A 22191-nucleotide genomic window follows, 5' to 3' on the forward strand; every position below is an offset into this window, starting at 1 on the left:
TGGCTAACTAGAGAGTTCTAGGTTGGAATCATGTCCTCGCAGAATTTGGGAGGCATTACATCATTGTCTTTAGCTTCCATGTTGTTGTCGAAAAGTTCTATGCTGTTGTAATTTTGATTCTTTGTATGTATACAGTCATTTTCTCTGGAGACTTTTAGAACCTTTTTATCCTCCAGTGTTCTGGAATTTCATGATGTACTTTCATGTAGATCTGCGTCCATCTATTATGCTGAACACTTGATGGACCTTTAGTTTGGAAAAATCACTTGAATTATTTCTCTGATGATTTCTTCTCCATTTTCTCATTTTTGTTCTTTGTTTTGTTTTGTTTGTTTTAAATAGAATATTATTTGGATTTGGAATGGTCCTCTCAGTTTTACACCTTTACTTTCCTACTGTTCATCTTTTTGTCTTTTTGATCAACACTCTGTAAGAATTAGTCAAATTTTATTCCAATGCGTCTACTTTTTAAGTTTCTTCTAGGGGCACCTGGGTGGCTCAGTTGGTTAAAGGTCTGACTTTGGCTCAGGTCATGATCTCATGGTTCATGAGTTTGAGCCTCACATCAAGCTGTCAGCACAGAGCCCGCTTTGGATCCTCTGTCCCCTCTTCTCTCTGCCCCTCATGCTCTCTCTCTCTCAAAAATAAACAGTACAAAAATTGTAAATTTCTTCTATTTTATTTTTAATTTACAGGATTTTTTTTGGTTTCTGAATATTTTTTTCCCAAGAAAGTGCCTTGCTTTTATTTCATTGATGCAATGTCTTTTTTTTTTAATTTTGAGGATTTTAATTTTAAAAGTTTTTCTATTGCAATATTGTCTGTTTTGTTCAAGTCTTTTAAATTTTCACTTGGTTTCAATCCATCTTTTCTTTTGGAGGCTTTCTTTAAAGGTCTGGTGACCCTTGGAAGTTGGCTTTCATTTGGGAGGGAGATACTGAGAATCTCATAACAAAGTCTGTCTTGGGTGGGGCTTTTCCAAGATATGATTCAAGCTGGACCATTAAATTATACAAGTCCTAAGGTCAGTATCTGTAGGTCTTTATCCTGGGTGGATCAAATTCCCCAGAGAAGGATCTGATTTTCTACTTGTGAAATATAATCCCTCTTTCCAGATGGAAGGACTCTAGTGGAACACTTATTTTGAAAACTTCCACTTAATTTTAGTGCTGCACTTGGTTTTAGCTCTGTGCCCAGCCTTCAACTGTGCCTGGTTATCTACTAGCTCAAAGAACTTCCATTTTACCTAGTCAGAGAACGTCCAGTCTTCTACTGGGTGGGGGAAGGACAGCTACCCACTTAGTAGGGGAGGATTTCTGAAAATCTGTTTCTTAGAAGGGCTTGATTTTAGTTCCACCTCCTACATTCACAGGAATCTGGTACCAAGAACTCCTGAGTCTTTTGCGACTTCTGTGGTGTCGAGTAGGCTGTTTCTCAGCCTTTCCTTGGCTTAGGTTTTAGTTTTCTCAGGCCTGTCAATTGCTACTCACCCCTCTGCTTTGTGCCTTGCAATGTTTTGTTGCTTTTTCTTTAATTTGGATTTATGCCTTTAAAAAACACTATTACCATCATTTTAGTAAGACTTGAGTGTGCAGAGGGTAATATGTAAGGCAGTATTAATGAAGACAGATTTTCAACAAATGAACACATATATCACTACAAATTATAAGAAGAATTGTAAAGAAATATAGTAAGATGAGTTGAGAGAACAGTAAAGAGGGACCTAATTTGGACTGGTGCTTCATGGCATGGCTCTCTGAGAAGGTAATACCTTAGCCAAGACCTGAAGACAAATGGGAGTTAGTCAAAGAGTATAGGGAAAAGCTGGGGTGCCTGGGTGGCTCAGTCGGTTGAGTGCCAACCTCAGCTCAGGTCATGATCTTGCAGTCTGTAAGTTCAAGCCCCACGTCGGGCACTGTGCTGACAGTTCAGAGCCTGAAGCCTACTTCGGATCCTGTTCCTCCCTCTCTCTCTCTGCCCCTCCCCCAGAGAGGCAAATTGCACTCTGTCTCTCATTCTCTCAAAAATAAAATAAACAAAAAAAAAAAAAGGAAAAAAAGCGTATAGGGAAAAGCATTCCTTGCAAAGGAGCAGCCTTGAGATGATAGAATAGTCAGGACCTGGGCTACAAGTGATAGAGGCCCGAGCTTAAGCTAAAAAAAGGGGGTGGGGTGGGGAATTAATTAGTACATATAACTGGGAAGTCTAAGATGGAGAGATAGTGAGGCTTGGCTGGATCCAGGGATTTATATGAGATCTCAGGTCTCTGTCTGTCTAGTTCTGCTTGTCTCCATTGGCCTCATTCTCAGAGAGACTTCCTTCATTTGGTAGCAAGTTGGTTACTAGCAATCACAAGGTTACGTCATCCTTATGGCTCCTGACCCACAGAAAAAGAGGAAGGTTTTTCTCACATCTTTTTTTTCTAACTAGCAACCATATACAGCGTCTCAACGTTTCTTGGAATAATCACAAGAATGGAGTTCTGTGTTTGACCGGACATGGGCTCAATTCTATAGGCAGAAAGTAACTTGATTCATGCAAAATACTGGGATATTTGCTATCAAAATAACTGTAAGAGATAAAATTATAGAGATTTAAAGCATGGTCTTGTGAGTGATGTTAAGCATTTGGCATTTATACTAACTGAAATGAGAAGAGATTGATGGATTGTAATCAAGGAGTAGCGTAAGTGCTATTGCTGTTAATTCAATCCACACTAAACCACGTTCCCTTTCCCATCCCCTTACCTGTCTCAGAAGCACTACCGTTTCCTACTGCCTTAGCTTTACATTTTAGACTCATCTTTGAAACCTCTCAAGTTTATCACTCATGTAAAATTAGTCACTAAGCCCAAGAGGCTTCTCGTTCCTGAAGTCTCTTGGATTTATCCTTGCTCTTGCTTCATGTACATTGTCATACTGTCTCAGGCTCTTATCAACTTGGACTTGGTTCTTGTGATAGTCTCCTAACTGGCTTCTCTTCTATTTTGTCCCTGCTTCTAAGTCATCACACATGGCACTGCCACATTGTTCTTTTGAAAATACCACTATCTTCACGTCACTCGTCTACCCAGTAGCCTATGATGCTTCCTTATCATGTAATGAATCAAACCCAAATGCCTCAGCCCAGCATCCAGAGCCTTCTATCATCTGGCCCTGCTGTGCCTACCTAGCCTTATCTTCCCGTTTTCCTTCCACCATAATAAGACTACTTAGGGCCCTGACTCCCCAGCTCCTCACCTCCAGAGGTGGGAGAAAGATAGACAGTTATCAATTGCTTTTCAGCCAGAAGAGGGCAGAGGTGGGAGGAGGGAGAGGAGGAAGGGAGAATGTGAGCGATTCTAATGAGTCACAGCTGCATTAGATAAAGAAAGGCTGTGGATGTTAAGTGTGACTACCCTGAACTTGATGGTGTGGCTGAGCTAGCCTCTGAGCAGCATGGGCAGACGACAATGTCAAGGAGAAATCTCGAAGTATATGTTTTCAAGGTGAGGCTTTGGCTGGATGGAGGATGTTTGCTCAGGCAAGTCTTTCCAGATCGTAATAGCCACTCCCTCTGACAAAATGTGTGGGCCTAGCTCACAGGTTTCTGGGAAATTGTCCAGACTTTTCAGGGTCAGTTGGTGCTGCAGAGCAATGATGGATTATCCAGAGAGGTGTGAATAGTGTCAGGAAACATGACCAACCCTGGTGGGAACTCATTACTTATTTTTGCTTAAGTAGCTTTTTGGTGGGGGTTTGGCATAGTGTTTGGAATTTGCAGAAGTAAAGTGCAATTACAATGGGAAGGGGATCTGCCAACTGAAAAAAAAAACATTTGGAGGGAATTTGGGTAAAAGTTTGTATCTGAACCCTAAGAGGAAACAACAGACAAAAAAGTTGAAGAAGTCAGCACAGAATAACTATTATCAGTACCTGGGACTGATTTGGTTAAATCCTTATAACAGTTATTACTCACCAAATGACATGGATAGACATAATTGGTTCACATTTTATAATAATTTCTATAAGACTTGAACTGAAGTATAAAAGAGTTTACCCTAGATGTTAAGGATTGGAGGAGTTTTATTCATCCAAGAGAACATTTCCAGTGAACATGATACAAGGATATAGTCATTCTGTGGTAGGAAGAATAATGGTTCCCCAAAGATGTCCACACCCTAATTGCTGTAACCTATGAATATGTTGGCTTGCACGGCAAAAAGAGCTTTAGAGATGCTATTCAAGCTACAGACCTTGAGATGGGGAGAGTAGCCTGTATTATCCAGGTGGGCTCAATCTAATCACCTGATTCTTTAAAATCAGAGAACCATTTCCAGCTGGGGCTGGTCAGCTGGAACTGTGATTATAGAGTAAGGGTTAGAGAAAGGCAACTTGCTGGCTGTGAAGATGCAGGAGGGGCTCATGAGCCAAGGAGTGTGGGAGGCCTCTACAGGCTGAAGAAAGCAAGAGAATAGATGATCCCCTAGAGCCTCCAGAAAGAAACACAGCCTTGCCAACCCTCGGTTTTGGCTCAGAGAGATCTGTGTTGAACTTCTGACCTACAAAACTGTAAGAGAATACATTTATGTTGTCTGAAACCACAAAGTTTGTGGTGATTTGTGATGGCAGCCATGGATACTGCTATTAAGGCAAATTATTTAGTAAATGAATGAATGAAATTAGTCTAAAGAATTTGTAAGGAAATCATGTAAACAGGCTTCTGTTGTTTGGACTGGTACTTCAATGTGCTTTTTATTAGTGATTCATTTTTTAAAAGTTTGTTTATTTATTTTGAGAGAGAGCAAGTGCAGGAGGGGCTGAGAGAGAGAGAGAGAGAGAGAGAGAGAGAAGGAAAGAAAGAATCCCAAGTAGGCTGTCAGTATGGAGCCCAATGTGGGGGCTCGTATGAACCGTGAGATCATGACCTGAGCTGCATTCAAGAGTCAGACACTTAACTGACTGAGCCACCTAGGCGCCCCTAGTGATTCATTTTTAAACTTACTTGTTGAGCACTTACTCTGTACTTTCCTTTTTGAACTAAATCCTCACAATAATGACATCATTAGTATTAGTCGATGATGTAATCTTTCCATAGTCACACAGTAAATGGAGAAGTTGAGTTTTGAATCTGGAAGCTGTAGAGCTTACTGTTGTTTAGTTACCACGATGGTGGTTCCCACATTTAGCTGCATATTAAAATCACCTGCAGAGGTTTTACAAATCCCAATGTCCAGATCATGTCAATTAAATCTGAATGTTCAAGTTTGGAGCCAGGCAGCAGTATTTTTTAAAGATCTCCTGTGATTCCAATGTGCAGTGAGTTTTGGGAACCACTGCATTTGGTTGTGCTCTCTCTCAAACTACAGTGTAACCTGCTGATTCCAACTCATGGAGAAAATTAAAACTGTTTGTTTAAAACTACGATCTAGATGATCTTGAACTGTAAATTGGTGGTTTTATCATTGTGAGTACAACGACTGTTGGATAAAAGGGCAGTTGTTAGTTAATCCAAAAGACTACAGTAGAATTGATTTTGCATGTAGACACAATTTGGATTGTCAGTCAAAATAATGGAAGGCCAAGAGTGGGGAAACCTTTTCAAAAATCAGACAAGGAGGAGAGAGAAACAAAGATCTTTATCTGGTATCTAGAGCCAGAGAGAATGAAGAGCTGCCAGATGAGATCGGCAGTCAAACTGCCTGTCTGGACATTTGTCACCAGTTTTGTTAAAAGTCTGTGCCTTTATGTGTCTTTAGCATCAGTCAGAAGCAGCTCCGCTCTCCCATTAAGATTGGCACCATGCCTATGAGTTTACATGTCCTCTCTGTTGCCATCACTTGGCTTCCTTGTGCCACACCGGATAGCTTCTCTAGGGTCGCCAATCTCCATCAGCAGGACAACATCCCCCTTCTGGTCAGGGAACAGACTGTCAATCGGGCACTGATGGAAGTTTGGCTGCAATCCTCTGGCTGTCATGGTGGCAGATGACAGTTCCTCCCTTTAAATGCCATTTCCATAAGGTACAGCACCCAACTCCCCCTTGGTCAGGACAGGCTTGCTCTGTTTCTTAATCTGCTGCAAAACTTCTTAAACTTTCTCAATTAGTTTTGCAAACAGAAATTGGTTCCGCAGGTTTCAACTGGAAATAGGTGTTGACAGTGGTGTCCAAATCTTTGATTCAGGTTCTCCTCTCCCCTTTGCCAGTCTTTCCATGAGAGTAATGAGCAGGCCTGTGTTGGACGTAGCAGATGCACCTCTCCACATGGGCCAGAGCTTTTGCTTCAAATCACACAGATGACAGTCATAAATTAAAGTGCACTTCTGTCTCACTGGTAGTAATTGCAGACCCCAGTACATCATCTTTGTATATGCTAAGCCATAAACTTGCTTCGGCCAGGATTACTTCAGGATACCTAATTGAACACAAGGCAGTCTTTTTGGCCTAAGTATTCCCAACTGGCTATATGCTGTTTGTAATTTCACCAGAATGTTGCCAACACTCTACTCCAGTGTGGGCTGTGTAGATGTGGAAGGAAAAGAACTAAATCAAAAGGATGAAAGAAGCAACTTTACAAATTTTGCATGATTGGCATTACTGGTTTTCTCTTGGATTTACCCGTGTCAGTAAATATTACAAGTTATAATTTGGCTTTATTTTTATTTATCCTTATTTACTTTCTAGCTTTTTTAATTGGTTAAGAAAGGAGTCTGGAGTTCAGAGAAATTACTCCCAATGAGATTACAGTCTAACTGGAATAGAGACCTTATTGCTTATTTGAAGGATTTGTATAGTATAAATAGGCAGACATAACAGTCAAGAAATAATCTTGGGGCAATTGCATAAAACTCTATTTTCTCACCACACAATGTTGCCCTGAAACATTTTTTAAAAATCACCGAGAATTGAGATCTTTCATAAATCATAAATTCCTTAATACAAAATTCCTTAAACTAGGGAAAAGCAGTACTGTTTTCTGAGAATTCCCTTCTACATTTTCCTTGTTTCCTTGTTTTCCTTGTTTCCTTTCAAATTTCTGTTTTCTCAAAACCGATTTATATTTTACACAGTTGCTAAGTGCTATTGTACGCTTTGCATTTTTCAAAGAGTTATATCGTTTTTCTCTTCCTTGGAGATGATTTTGACACAGCTTATAGACAACCATACACACACACACACACACACACACACACACATACACACACACACAAATAAATTTATCAGCCAATATCAGTAAATGACTAAAGTCCTGAAGAAACTATTGAAAATTAAACTTGGTTATAGTACAATGGTATCTGCAATGTATTGGCTACTTATCCATGTTTATAAATAGGACACAAAGAGCTTAATTTTATCATAATTGAAGAGCAATTTTGAGAAAGTCATGTAATTTAATGGTTTAACTGTCTTTTATTGCCGTATGTAAATGGACTAAATATCAGCAGTAAATGTTCAACACAATCTAATGCACTACAATTTCTTTGGAACACAATTTAAATTTCAAATTATGTTTAATGCTTTTGTACATATCACAGGTCTCTTTTTTAAAGCTAATCACATGGAATTGATTTATTTGAGGAAACTGGCATTTAGGAAAAATAGAGAAGCAGAGTGGGTCATTTGGAAATCTGACCAAATATGTTTTAAAAAGTGTGTCATTTATTTTTAAATAATATTTTCCTTCCATTACTTTGAACCTTACCAGTATCTTCCTGTGTTACATATTTAGATTTCTGAATAAGACAACTTTTTCCAATCGCATTGTGTTGGCCTCAAACATTTCCTTTTTCTTTTGTATAGGTTGGCCTAGAGGGGGATGTTGATGCATAAGACACAACGTATGTATAGGTTAGGCCACTTTTTCTCGTCAAAATGGTACACTAACTGGCACCCTTTGATTCTGTTCTTGGTGTTGTCTTCAGGACCAACACATGTTTCTGTATGAAATAATGTTCAGTGAAAGAAGGGAGAAAATGCTCTTCTCTTTGTACCCCATCTGATTTCAGAATGTTCCAATTAAGGTACAGACATGAAGGTCAGATAAAGAGGTTAAAAGTAAAAAGTTCTTTTGGGAGGCAGAGTTAAAAGACTCTGATGAGATTTTAAGATGGCAGTGTTAGGAAAAAAGCCAGGCTGTCTAACCTGCATTTTCATGGACTGCCATCAACAATGGAGAAACTACCCTAAAGCAGACTCATTCATGAAATTTATAAATCTTAGAAGGGGAGTCCTTAAAGTATATTGTGCACACAACGATATACATTGAGCTCGTGAAACTTTATTTTGTAAAAAGTTAAGTTCTGCACTCACAGGAGGACTGCAAACAAAACTGAGAAAATATGGAACAAGTGTGCTTTTAGGTTAAAAAGAAATCCACAAATCTACCATAATAAAATCATTAAAATTTTCCAGCACCTAATTACTAATGCTCTAATGGGAAAAGTCTTGTTTTTCCTTTTACTTTCTTGGGGCGAAGCTTTGTTTTACCAACTTCTCCAACAGGTTGGCTGGTTAAATGAACAGGTCTCATTCATTCATCTGTGAATTCATCCTTATGGTGTGCCAGACTTTAAGGATTTAATGGTGGACCAAACAGTACTAGAACTCAAAGGCTTATGAGAAGGACAGATAATAAACAAACACATATATAATTATAATAAATTCCTAAATCGAGACTGGAAGGCTTGAGTAAGAAGGGACTTGCTCCTTTCTGTTGGTTCCTGGTTCCTGTCAAGATGAACTCGGCTCCTTGAGGTTGGCTTGGTGGCAGCAATCAGTAGCCAAATGGCTCCAATTTGCCATTTTTCCAATATTCACAGAACAAGCCTAATCTTCCCCTACCAGCATCTTTCCTCAGAGGACTAACTCCAGCTCTGTTTGCCCTCTCTGCCAAGCCTCTGGGTTTTAATAACACCAGTCTCTTCCCTTTGTTCCCCAGCCCTGGGTATGCTTGTTGCTTCCTGTATTTCCACCTCTGTGATGCTTTGGTGTCCCCATTTGCCTGATTTTCAGTTCTCTAGTTCTCCAATACCCAATTAACAACCTTTGTATTAAATTCTCTCTGTTAAAATAGTTTGTATGAAATGTGACCGAAATCTGTCCTGTCATACAGTTGTCAAAACTCCACCATTAATCATATGTATACCTTTTTTCCCCCCCTAAAGACCTATGTTAGGTATGTTGGTAACATATTCACATATTCAGGATATCTGGAAGGGTATTCAATTAAAAAAAAGTCAAATGAATAAACCAGACACTGTGGTGGGCTTTGGGAAATTAATACTGAGTTTATAAGTTAATGGAACAGATGGTAATATAAACAATTGGCTATGGAACAATTCAAGAACTGTAGGTACAAAAGGTGTTTTTGAGGCCATGCCTGCCTGAAGGTAAAGACAACTGGACAGATAGTGGAAAACATATTACTCCTAACCTAGCTTTACTTATAAACTTTATCCATTAAACTAGGCTCTCTTCTGGCTTCAGGTGGGTGAAGCCCAAAAACAAATATTAGGGGCATCTGGGTGGTTCAGTAGGTTAAGCATTTGACTTTGGCTCAGGTCATTACTTCACAGTTTGTGAATTCCACCCCCCATCAGGCTCTGTGCCGACAGTTCAGAGCCTGGAGCCTATTTCGGATTCTGTGTCTCTGTCTCTCTCTGCACCTCCCCCGCTCATGCTCCGTCTCTCTCTCTCTCTCTCTCTCAAAAATCAATAAACATTAAAAAAGTTTTAAAAACTTGGTTTAAAAAGACCCGAGTATTAAATCCTAACCAAAAAACAGGAGCAGTATTGTAAATAGGAAATTAAACAGATAAGTGAACCTGACACATTTAAAGAGTTGGGACAGCAACCTAAATGATCGTTGGAGATTCATATCAACTTTGTTATGCTTTGGTGTATGGACATTTTGGAATAGTTGAAAACCCTTTTGGTCACCCCAACACTGCTGGTCTGCATGGATGGCCCATTTTTGCTGCGGCATTGGAATCTTCAGCATTAGTATCTAGGTAACTGGGTCTATACTCTATTTTAGAGTTTTGAGTTCAGTGCTAGTTCCTGGCCCCTTATAGTTAGTCTTACTTGGTCACAACTAATTGGAGAAGCTCTCTGATGCCATCTTCATAGGAATATCCCAGTATTACTTTATGCTTAATATATAGTAAAATATCAGTTGGTAATAAGCGCTATTAAATAAAGCAGCATGAGGGTGGTATTTTAAATAGAATGCTTAGCAAAGGTCTGATTGATGAGGGGCCAGGTGGGTAGAGTCTTAAATTAGATGCAGAGGCAAGCCATTAGATCAAGTGAAAGAATATTCCAGGTAGACGGAAGAGCAAACGCAAAGGCCTGAAGTGGACATAGTTTGGGCCTATTTGAGAAAATGCAAGCTGAAGTGGAGCTGAAGTGGAATGAATGAGGAATTAGTGACAGGAGAGGATACTAAAAAGGTAGGCAGAGATAGGTGACATAGGACATTGCAGGTTGTCATAAGAACTTTGGATATTCTTGTCAGTGTGGTAAGAAGCCACTGGTGAGTTTCAAGCAGGGAAGTAATATGATCTGACATATTTTTAAAGGGCAACTCTGACTTCTGTGTGGGATGAACCATTGGCCCCTCAAGACCAGATAGAATGTCATTGTTGTGGCATTCCCTACAGGGACAATGATGGCTTGCAATAAAGCTGTTGAGAAGTGGTTGGACCTGAGATACACTTGATGTTCAGATGGCTGACTCTGCTGATGGTTTATATGTGAGGCCCAAGAAAAACTGAACAAGTGATTGAACAATGTGCCAATTACTGAGATGAAGAAATATGTTGGGGGAGCAGAATATCTAGGTGTGTTGTGTAGGGGAACCATATGTTGTGCTTGAGATGCTTATCCGCTATTCAAGTGAAAATGTCATTAGGCTGTTACATGTTCAAGCTGAATGCTCAGTGGGGAGTTCGGGCTAGAGATGTAAATGTAGATACCAGTAGGAGATTCTGCAGGTCATGTGATTAGACAAATCTGTCTAATCTCCATCTAGGAGATGGATATATAGAGAGAAGAAAGATGATGAAGACAGACTCCTGGAGCACTCTAACATTTAGAAGTCAGGGAGAAGAGGGTTCAGCAATAGAGATGGAAAGGAGGGTTAAAAGAGCAGTTCTTTTTTTTAATGGTACTTAACCATATGCATAATTTTATACTTATGAAAATTATTTGGAAAAGAGGGGAAATTGATGATGCAGAAGAAATAAGTAAAAAATTTAAGGACAAAGTCCCTGAGTAGATAGACAGGAATAAAATGTAGTATAAATATGTAGTTGGTGGGGGGGGGGGCACCGGGGTGGCTCAGTTGGTTAAGTGTCTGACTCTTGGTTTTGGCTCAGGTCATGAACTCACTGTTCCTGAGTTCAGGCCCTCCTGTTAGCACAGGGCCTGGTTGGGATCTTCTGTCTCCCTGCCTCTCTGACCCTCCCCCACTTGATCTTTATCTCTGTCCCTCAAAAATAAATAAATAAACATTAAAAATAAATAAGTAAATATGTAGGGGATTGCCTTTGGAAGGGCTATGGACAATTAATCCATTATAACATGACGGACAGAAGAGTGTATGAGCACAGATGTACGTAGGTCAACACGTTTCGAGGTGGGAGGAGGACACAGAACTAAGATGACAAAAACACCCAAGGAAGGCACGTGTTTCTATTTTTTGTTATGGGGGTAGTGGTTAAGGGTTCAAATGAGCATGGGGGTGGGGGGAGAAGTGCCACATACTGTCAGAAAATCTATCGCTCTTCTATGAAGAAAGATTTCCACAAAGGATTTATTTGTACATTGTTAGGAAGAGTTAAATATCCCATGCCTTAGAGGAGGGATCATCCCATTGCAGACATGTTTGGTGAGTCAGTGTTAAACAGGCGCCGGAGCTGGCAGCACACCAGTGGTGGGGGGAGTGAGTGTCATCTGTGTTGGGTGCAGCAACTGCAGAAAACATAAAAACAATAATAAAACTCACTCGGTTTTCATTATACCCATGTGCTGGCAATTCTAGACATCAGTAACAAAACACTTCTCTCAAAAAAAAAAATTCTTTTTGGTTAAGTTCTAGGCAATTATAATGGTGACTTTTAATAATGTATATGTAAGCTTCAAATTAGCACGTGTTTACTGCTTGTCCTTTAATAAACATTGTTTTCTATGTGGAAGTTAATTTGGAAAGCTCCCAGTTATACAGTCTGTTCTCCTACATATGGATTCAGCTGTGCTTGTTTGGAGAAGTTTGTTGAGGATTTGGAATGTTCAGGCACAATTTGTGTTGTTCTATTCCTATAGCACTACCTGTTCCTGTATTTTAAACAGTGGATTTGAAATAAATGGTGATAAAGTACTTGTAAAAACAGGAAAACAACGTGAATTGCTTCAATTCTATCCTCCTGTGTGACCCTTTGGATTTTTAAATTTGTCTTTAAAATGTGCAGTGTGAACTGCAAAGTTTTTCACTGGGAGGCAAACTTTACTTCATAGATGAATTTTTTTACTGTGATTGAACAATGCCTTCAAAATCCAATTTAACTCTTTACAGTGGTTTTAAAACTAAATAACAAAAAATGCAGTGTTATATCAGGGGTACAATTTAGTACTTACTTAAATTGTATTTTTTATGGATGTCTCCATTTTATTAAAATCTACTCATTAGTTACTGGACAATTACTTACATAATTTATACATGATGTTTGATAAAAGACTGTCTCCAATTCCTTTCTGAACATTATTTGTTTCATTTCTTGATGATTCCCGAAACTAATTTTGTCATGGAAAGGAGGGGGTGTTATAAGAAAGACCTGCTCTGGGTGTCATATATGCTAGATTTGCCATTAAGTGGAGCGTTTCCATTAATAGAATAGAGATGCATGTTTTTCTCATTATGGGGTATAGCTCCCACGGAAGATTTAGGATCAAGTTGCTCAAAGTACTTCAAATTTTTGGTGGAGAGCGCAGAATACTTGTATTTGGAAAACTAGGTAGTAGAGATTCATTGGCAGCATAGTTGTTTTGGTTTGTTGTGGGACGTATTGCAGTGAGTTTTATGTCTAGCACCCTGACTGTCAAAGGCCAGGAGCTAAAACAGAGAGACCATCTTCAGAATCACGCAGACCTGTGTTTGATTCCAAGTTCTATCTCTTCCAAGCTGTGTAGTCCTGAGCGACTTAATTTCTTTAAGCCTAAGTTTCCTCTCCTATCAACATGTAAATAAAATACAAATATATCTCAGAGGATTGTGGAAATTGAATGTTCTGCTAAGTGGAAGCACTTAGCTGATGCTCCGCCCATAGGACACGAAAATGAAATGTTTCCTCTTCCTCTACTTCTTTTAAATACTCCGTTCAGTCATGACCTCATTCTTTGCATAAGTTTTCACTAGCTAGACAATCCTTGTATTTTGTGCTGATTTTTAAGCACTAAGGAGGTTTGAAGTACATTTGCTAATAAGTTGTGATATGTGACATCAGTTTCTTAATGTCTTTGTTAAAGTTTCCACAAATGATTTATTGTCAGACTTAGAAATAAAATAAATAAATGGGAAGCATTGATTTTTTTTTTTTACTGTATCAAACATGTATATAGCTGTCAATTATAAATGGGATCTTTCAGCCTCAAGACTGGAGGTCTGGGGAAGGCATGGGGAGTGCAGAGTGCAGGGGTAGGTGGTAAGTGGGGATTAAACAAAAGTCGATCCATTGTAACAATTTTATATCACTCTCTTCCCAGGGAAGATTTGTATTGGTGGCCCTGAAGCAGAGAGCTCTGTATCCCATTACCAGCCAATGAGTCATTCAGTCTCCCACAGATCCAAATAAAGTTTTACAGAATACCCTATGGCATGCCTTTCAAAATATATGAATGCCATAAAATATATCACTTATTTTACCATATGAACTGACTCTGTCCCTTTTTCACCATTTGGGATAGCAATCTCACCATGTGTTTTTGGCTCTTAGGTTATCATCAGATATATTGGAGTTCTCTGAGCTTTTCCATTCTTAGTCCCCATGGTATTTTCAGGAGTTTTATAACTTGGTTGTAAAAATTCACTCTAAACTGAAACTTGGCAAACAATATATTAATCTGGGAAGTTAATTTCGTTTATAAAGTCCAGAATCTGTTTAGCCCCTCTTTTGAGTTTTCAGAGACCTTGGAAAAACAAAGTGAGCAATTAAAGGTTTTTTTTGTATCCTAAAAAAATATAATTGCATTTTTTTTCCAAAATCCCCTCAACCCTATTTTTACAGGTGAACAGCTTATATTTTGGACTGAGTTCTGATATATTTTGAATCAGATTTTTTTTTTGGCACAGTGAAATAGAGTAATTAAAAAAGGAAATAGGCTGAGCTTACCCTTTACATCACTGGAATAATAAAATATATTTAGAAAGTGGAGCCTTTCTGAATTTGCAAAAAAGGAGTAAGATGTTAATATCATTGGATGTTCAGGAACCTACAAATAAATCAGTAAGAAGTATCACTTAAAATACACAATGCACCCTCAGTCTTGTAAGAATTACTAAGAGGTGCTAAAACTTCTGTTTGCAGTTGATTTGCAGGACTTTGGGAATGACTTTGCCACCAGACAGTGCCAGCAAGTGTGATTTAGACTTGCACATCCTCTTAGTGCCTTACCATGTCCTCCCTTTCACTGGGATAAAGCTCTGGGATGAACTGACCCAACAAGCTGACAGACTAAGTGGAACCCCACACTAATCACCTTCTCACCACAAAGACGGGACCAGGGACAAAAGAAGCTCAACAAAGACAAAGAACAAAACAAAGGAGCATTTAAAATGAGGCCTTACCAGCTTCAAAATACTTCCAGATATATTTTACTGAGAGAAGGCAAACGAGGGTTCAACCATGGTCTCTGGAATTGGGCAGACCTGATGGCTACTAGTTCTGTGGTCAAGAGATGATAACTTAATCTTTTCAAGTTTCACTTTGCTTATTCCTTAAGGTAGAAATAATAATGGTGCATACTTCTTTGGGTTCTAGTAAGGCTTAAAATAGGAAAATATACATAATGCAATTAACCAAATGATTAGCAAGCAGTAATTAATCAATATTAGCCTCTGTTATTGTGAATACTCTTTAATTTTTTGGTTGATTTTATGAAGTTGATTTCATTATCATCACCATTTACAGGTGAAAAATATTTAGGTTCAAGATAGGTTTTAACTTGTGCAAGATCTCAGCTGGGTAAATATCCTTACCTTGGTCTCAAATCTGCTTCTTGACAATAAGCCTAGTACATCTTCTTCTGGTAACTGTAATGCATATTTGATGAAGACTTTCTTACTCAAAAAGTCGGATAAGTAATTGTTTCATAGAGAACACAAACATTTTTTTTATATTGAAAAGTACTTAATTTTTTTTAATGCACAGGTATCAATGTGTTGTTTACTGGGTAGAGTTTCAGGGTCCCTGAAGTTTTTTTTTTTTATTAAATTATATTAACCATGAACTAAAACTGTATGTAATGGATTCGATGTATCTGGTATCGTCTGTTGTGTTAATAGCACCTGGAGTTCCCAGTGGACCAGATGGTTTAGAGTGAAATGGTCATAACAGTTTAATAGCTTATTGATTTCTGTATTCATGGAATTCATTTAGTAATGTAGGTCTTGTTCCACCTACAGTGATCACGAAGGCTGTAACATATAGCTGGTTCCATCTACATAACTAAGTAGGGTAATCTTTGAGGAGGAAGGAGAGTCAGGGAAGGTTTTTATTTTTAATATAAAGTTAATCTGGACTTATTTAAAACAAAAGAAGAATGAAGCTGGGTTCATCAGATTAGTGGTAGATGAAGTGGGATGTACTAGTGTGCCCAGACCCCTCTTCGAGACCAAACATACATTCTTGTAGAGTCCAGTACCTCTCCCTGCAATGATTCTTAGATGAAAGGAGCTGCTTTCCCCCACATTTCCTCCCCTTCCTGGAAGGAATGTTGGGTCTTGAAGGCCTGGCCCTTTTGCCTCTAATTGAGATAACTTTGACGTGCCACCCAGCGTCAGAGCTCCTGTAGGATTGGGTGAAGCCCTTGGTGCAAAAGCAATATAGTTCAACTTGTCCCTCTGCCCAGCCCATCCTACTTCCCTCACTTCCTTACAAGTGATGTTCCACTCAGTGCTCCCAGTAAACCTCCTACATGCAGATCTCCATCTGGGGGTCTGGTGCCTGGGAATCCCAACCTAAAATTGTGGCTTGTATGCTCAAAAGAGCTAAGAAGGCTCATCAGAAGTCCCGAGGAGAAAGAGCATCTTTACAGTGACAGAGAAAGTGAGAGGAAGAGTCAGAGAAAAGACAAAGCGGATGGATGAATTTGAGTAGGGGCTATGGAGTGCCATTTAGAGAGGCAGAAAAAAAAAAAAAAAAACCAGACTGGATAAGATGTTTTAGAAAAGCTGGGCCTGTATCACCATAATATTTTTTAATATGATAGATCAGAGCTCAGTATGACACTGGGCTAAGTGTCAATATATTCAGTATACTCCTTGCGTGGCAGCTTGGTGAACACAAAATTGGAGGCCAGACAGCTATAGACCTGGGCCTTAGGAATGGTCACACAAGTGACTTTTACAGTGATGCCCAGATAGGCAATGTGATCCCTGTGTGAGGTGTGGCAATTAGTAAAACTCTCTTTTGTAGCAGTTAGGGCCATACAATGCTCACACTGCAGTGATGAGCCTACATACCAGGCAAAGACATGGGGTCAATCTTTATACCGCACAGGGCAGAGTTAAGTGGCAATTAAAAAGAAGCCAGAAAGAAAGAGCAAGGGAGGGGTCCCAGTCTCAGACTAAATGAGGTAAAGGACCAAAAGAGGAGTCGAGGCACCAAGCAGGCGGTAGGGATCCAGAAACTAGAGCAAAATCAAGTCCAGTGCCTGGCAAATTCAGCAAGAATAACTGGATTCTGAGTCTGCGAGAGCTGGACTAGAGTGATTTTAATTCAGTCTATGTGCTGATATCTCCCAAATCTCTATGTTCAGCCCCAGTCACTTTCTTTTTAATCTCTAGACTCACACACGTCTACACTGGACATCTTCATGGGAGTGCTCTTTCAGAAATTCATGTTAAAGATATACAAAACATATTTTCTTGTCCAAACTTTACCATCCAGTTCCCACCCTTGGTTAACTATATTACTACTTCCTGGTTACACCATTTGTTCCTGTCAACATTATACAAGAATTGAACATAGCCTCATGGAAAAGGTCTGGATGAGCAAACTTTGGATTCTAGCATAGGACTTTAGGAGTAGAGGGAGATACGGGAGTTTCCAGTTTGTTTCCGGTCCATTCCCAGATCTCCTACTTTGGTTCCCAGTCCCAAGACCATGATTCACTGTTATCACAGTCTCCACATCAATACAGAGTGTATGTCGGTGCCCCCTAGTATCTGGATTTGACCCTCAAACCCTCAGGACCATAGTAGGTGAGGTGTCTGTGTCTTCGGTCCTCTGTTTTGATAAGTTCCATGAATTAGTTTTGCTTTGACATGTTTGATCACAAAAAACTAAGGGGAAAGTACCAGAGGAAAAATGCGTTGTATTTATTGAACCTCTGACTACTCAAAAATCACGTGATGGTGTCTTTGAATAGCACAATGTTTAACGCAGTGGAATTAAAGATAATGCAAGTAGTGGATCACTTGGCAATTGCTTCCTTAGCTTTCATACTGGATGAGAGTCACCATTTATCAGTGTTTCCCAACTGATTAAGTTGAAGGGCAGTGTTGATGGCACGGAGACTCCTTAGCCTGTCACTCTGCCAGGAAGAATGTTGAGCACAAGAAAAACCAGAGTTCCCAGTGGGCTAAACTTGAGAAATGGCTCAAGGTTATCTTTTATGTATTCATTTATTTGCTAAATACCTATCAACTTCTCTGTGCCTTTGGTGACTCTACCTATTTTGAATCTTTTCTCCTATATCTTCTCAAGTCCTCACTGTTCTTGTTTCTTTTTCTCTACTGCCAACAAAACCTTCTCTTAGCTTTTTTTCACCCAAACTTTAGAAGCAATTAAGATGTTACCTTACTGTGGCAAACTTGTAATTAATTTTGCAATCCAAAATCTTAAGGTAAAAACTGAATTATGTATCAATTATTGTGAACTCAGGAAATTTGGGCCTTCCCAATCTCCCCGAAATCACATTATCTAACTGATCCATTCAGTAGACTGGCCTTAGACCCCCATGCCCAAGGACATAGGCAAACCAGAAGTGGAGTACTATAGTAAGAAATGTGTCGGATGAGACCAGCAAAGAAATTATCACCGAACAGGTGGCTATGTAGAGCAGGGTAGCATAATTTTTGGTGTTTGAAAGAGCAGACTTTGAGGCTCAGGTGTGAACCTGGTTGTGGAGGTTCTGCCTGGTCCCTAGTCTGTCCCTTTCCCCTTTCTCCTTAAAATCCAACCATCCTGTATTTTCCCTACTTCCCCAAACTCATAAATTCTTTCTGACTTAGGGACTTTTGCATATGCCACTTTCTCTGTTTGGACTATTCTTTCTTCTACTCAGAAATGGCCATTGAATGGCTATGGGGAAGACAGACTTCACATTTAAAATGCTCCACAAGACCTACATAACTCATTTCAACCTCAAGAAGTATGAGTGTATGTATTTGCATTTATTGATTTGTATGCCATATGAGAATAGCTTTGATGGTGACTATTATCTCCTTATAACCCTTGGTTGCATGTGGACTGAATACACCCATTTGGATCCATGTGGGACAAACATCTACTTAGGTCTCCTCTAGTAAGTGGAGACAAGTTCGGTTTTTATCAGTGTTTACAGTCTCTTCACTTAGTACAGACATAAACTGTAGATCCCAAAATGATGGAGTTTGGTTTTTCATACCATGGAATTAATATTAACCAAAGCTGATGAATAAAAAGGGTGACATCTCTAGAATAGTTAAAATCTTTAAAATGCTCTTCCCGAGGATTCTGTATTCCATATTGTATTTTTTCTGCAGGGAACATCATTGGTATTCGACAATGCTGCTCTGTAATAATGTGCAGTGCAACAATAAATTTCTTTAAGTGTGTGACTAAAAGCTGCCTGAAAGGCTTTGTAGTCATTCAACCCATCATTCTTCATAAACTTCCGCATTGCAATTCCATTTGTTTCTTGGTTATTTTGTACAGTTTCCCTTTAGTGAATGTCTGTCGACTTCTTTGCATCTGGATCCAATTAGAGACCACTCTTTATGTGAATCTAATTATCTGTCCCTACATGTGCTCAGCAGAGACACAATTATTAATAAGAGTTTGAACGTGGCTTTCCATGTTCAAATTGCTTTGTCCTTTTATTAGGCAATCCTCAATAACTTGAATTCCAGCCTTAATCCTGACTCTGGCTTTTAGACATTGAGAAAACTGGGGCACCAGCAAGTAGAGTAAATTTGTTCTTAGAAGTGGGTCATATAGGGTGCAGTCAAACAGGGCTGACTTGACTCTTCTGTGATATAATTTCAGGGGTACAAGGGAGGACCTTTGTTCCAAAATGTTCTCTGCCTCGAAAACATTTTTCTTTGCCTTGATGGTTTAATCAGTTCTTGCTCCTCTGCTACTCTCCCCCCCTCTAATATCAAAAAGGGTGGTAGATTTAAACTTATATGTTGCTATGGGTTTTTGCTAAATTTTGACTGCCATGTTTCTATCTTCTCTTTTTATTTTTAAAAATTTTTAATGTTTATTTATTTGTTGAGAGACAGAGAGAGACAGTGAGAGTGGGGGAGGGGCAGAAAGAGAGGGAGACACCAAATCCAAATCCAAAGCAGCACGGAGCCTAACTCTGGGCTTGAACTCAGGAGCCATGAGATCATGACCTGAGCCGAAGTCAGACCCTTGCTTAACTGGCTGAGCCACCCAGGCACCCCAGTATCTTCTCTTTTTATTAACAAAACTCAAATTTCCTTTTGGAGAATTACTCCTTTTACGATCCTGTGCGTGGCAGGGGTGCTGGTCCACACTCACCTCCAGAAGTGGCACATGGGACTTAACGCTGGCCATTTAATATTCCTTGTGTTCGTCATAGGGATTGGTTTAGTAATGAGCTATTCTAGTGAGAAAAAGTCAAGTCTTGAGTCTTGGGGAACAGCTACCAGAAAACAACATTGAGCTTCAAAATACATATGCTAAGGTACTAGAGCCACTTGTTTTCTTTCCAGTACAAGGTGAGTGATATCAGAGAATGCAGCCAACCCAGAGGAAGCACAGCTGCAAGAAGAGAGAGAGAGACCAGGTCTTGGTGCCATTATTTGAACTCCCGGATTGATCCAAACCCAATGTTACAGTACCATTTTTTTTTTAAAAAAAATATGGGAATCAAAATATTCCACTTATGCTTAAGATTTAGCTTAGGTTACTACTGATTGCAATGGAAGGACTCTTAATTGACACATTGATTATTCATATTCTAATTTTCATTTTTTTAAAACTTATATTTGAAACCAGAGAATTGAAGGAAAAAGTAAGATAGTAATGGATGTACAAGCATACGTGGAAATAAATCCAGTGATGAGAAAAAGGGGGAGAATGGAAAGCCCTGAGGTTCAGATTTAAAGCTTAAAGTCTAAGGCTTTTGATTTTGTGCAGGGACCAATTAGATTAATCTCTACTCCTAACTTCTGACAAGTGCAACTATTTGTAAATGCAGAAGACACAAGAGAATAAATAACAAAGAGTGTTGCAAAGTATTTATTATGGGCTGAATTGTGTCCTCCCAAATTCATATGTTGAAGTCCTAACCCTCAGTACCTCAGAATGTGACATTTAAAGAGGTAATTAAGTTGAGTCCCTTAGGGTAGGCCCTAATCAAATCTGACTAGTGTCCTTATAAGAGAAGGAAATTTGGATGTATGAAGAGACTCCAGGGATATGCACGCACAAAGAAAAGACCAGGTGAGGACAAAGCAAAGAGGCGGCCATCTGCAAGCCAAGAAGAGAGACCTCAGAAGAAACCAAACCTGCTGATACCGTGATCTTGGGCTTCCAGACTTCACAGCATTGTTTAAGCAGCCAGTCTGTGGTATTTTGTTATGGCAGCCCTAGCAAACAAATACAGGATGAATCTCCTGTTTCTTGTTCCCTTCAGAAGGAGACTTTAAATTCAAGAGTAAATGCATTTTTTTTGGTAGGGTTTGCCGATTATGTAAAAAGGTGCATCAATTATGTGAAAGGACGGGGAGTAATTGTAGTAGAGTGGGCATTCCCAAATAGAAGACAAAATTCTGGAATGCATAACGTTTACAGTCATTTGAATACATAAGCCATTTGCACATGTAAAACAACCAAAAAATAGGCATAAATCAAGAAATGGTAAATGAGTAACATAAACATGACTACTCTGGGGATGCTCAGGAAGCGGGGGAGGATTATTTTGAACTGGAAAGGCTGGAAAATTTTTGTTAGAGAGGTGCCATTTGAGTCTGAATCAGAAGAAGTTTTAGTTAAGAGTAAAAAGAAGAGATTCTGGGCAAGGAAAATTTTCACCAAAATAAGAAAGTACACAAGATTTTTGGGGAATAGGAATAAACCAGTGAGGCTAGAATAGAGAGTTTCTATAGAGAGTAGCAGAAAAAATAAGCATAGGAAAAGAGTGTAGAGAATTTGTCAGATACATTAATTTGGATTTTTTTCTTAAAGGCAAAAAAAAAAAAATGGGAAGCCATTGATGGTTTTTCAGCAAGAAAGTGCTGATAAAAGGTCTGTTTGTTGAAGACTTCTCTTGGCATCCCAAAGGAGGGTGTTAGAAGGAATTCAAGGTGAGAGACTGGGGGCAGGAGATAGGCAGTGTTGGCTGTGGTCTACCTAGGAGATTGGGGTCGATGAAAGTTCCTCTTAACTCTCACCTAGAAATATGTGCCCAAGTGTAACTTTTAGTTTGATTTGCCTCAGGCAATGTGAACAGCATATTAACCCTTTCTAAACATATTCTAGATTCTCTTTTAAATGCTAAGTAAGTCCTTGTTCAGCTAACTTGTACATGAGACTTGGCAAACCCTAATAATAATATACTTTCTTGAAATAAGATCTTTATATTCTTCTGTTACTAATTCCCCCTGGTGCCCTTGCATAAAATGCATGAAATCTCCTCATTATTGCTTAAATGCCCTTGCCGATACAAAACTATTTATTTCATTGTGGGAATTTTCCTTCA

The sequence above is a fragment of the Prionailurus viverrinus genome, chromosome C1 (assembly GCF_022837055.1).
Source record: "Prionailurus viverrinus isolate Anna chromosome C1, UM_Priviv_1.0, whole genome shotgun sequence".
NCBI classification, from domain to species: domain Eukaryota; kingdom Metazoa; phylum Chordata; class Mammalia; order Carnivora; family Felidae; genus Prionailurus; species Prionailurus viverrinus.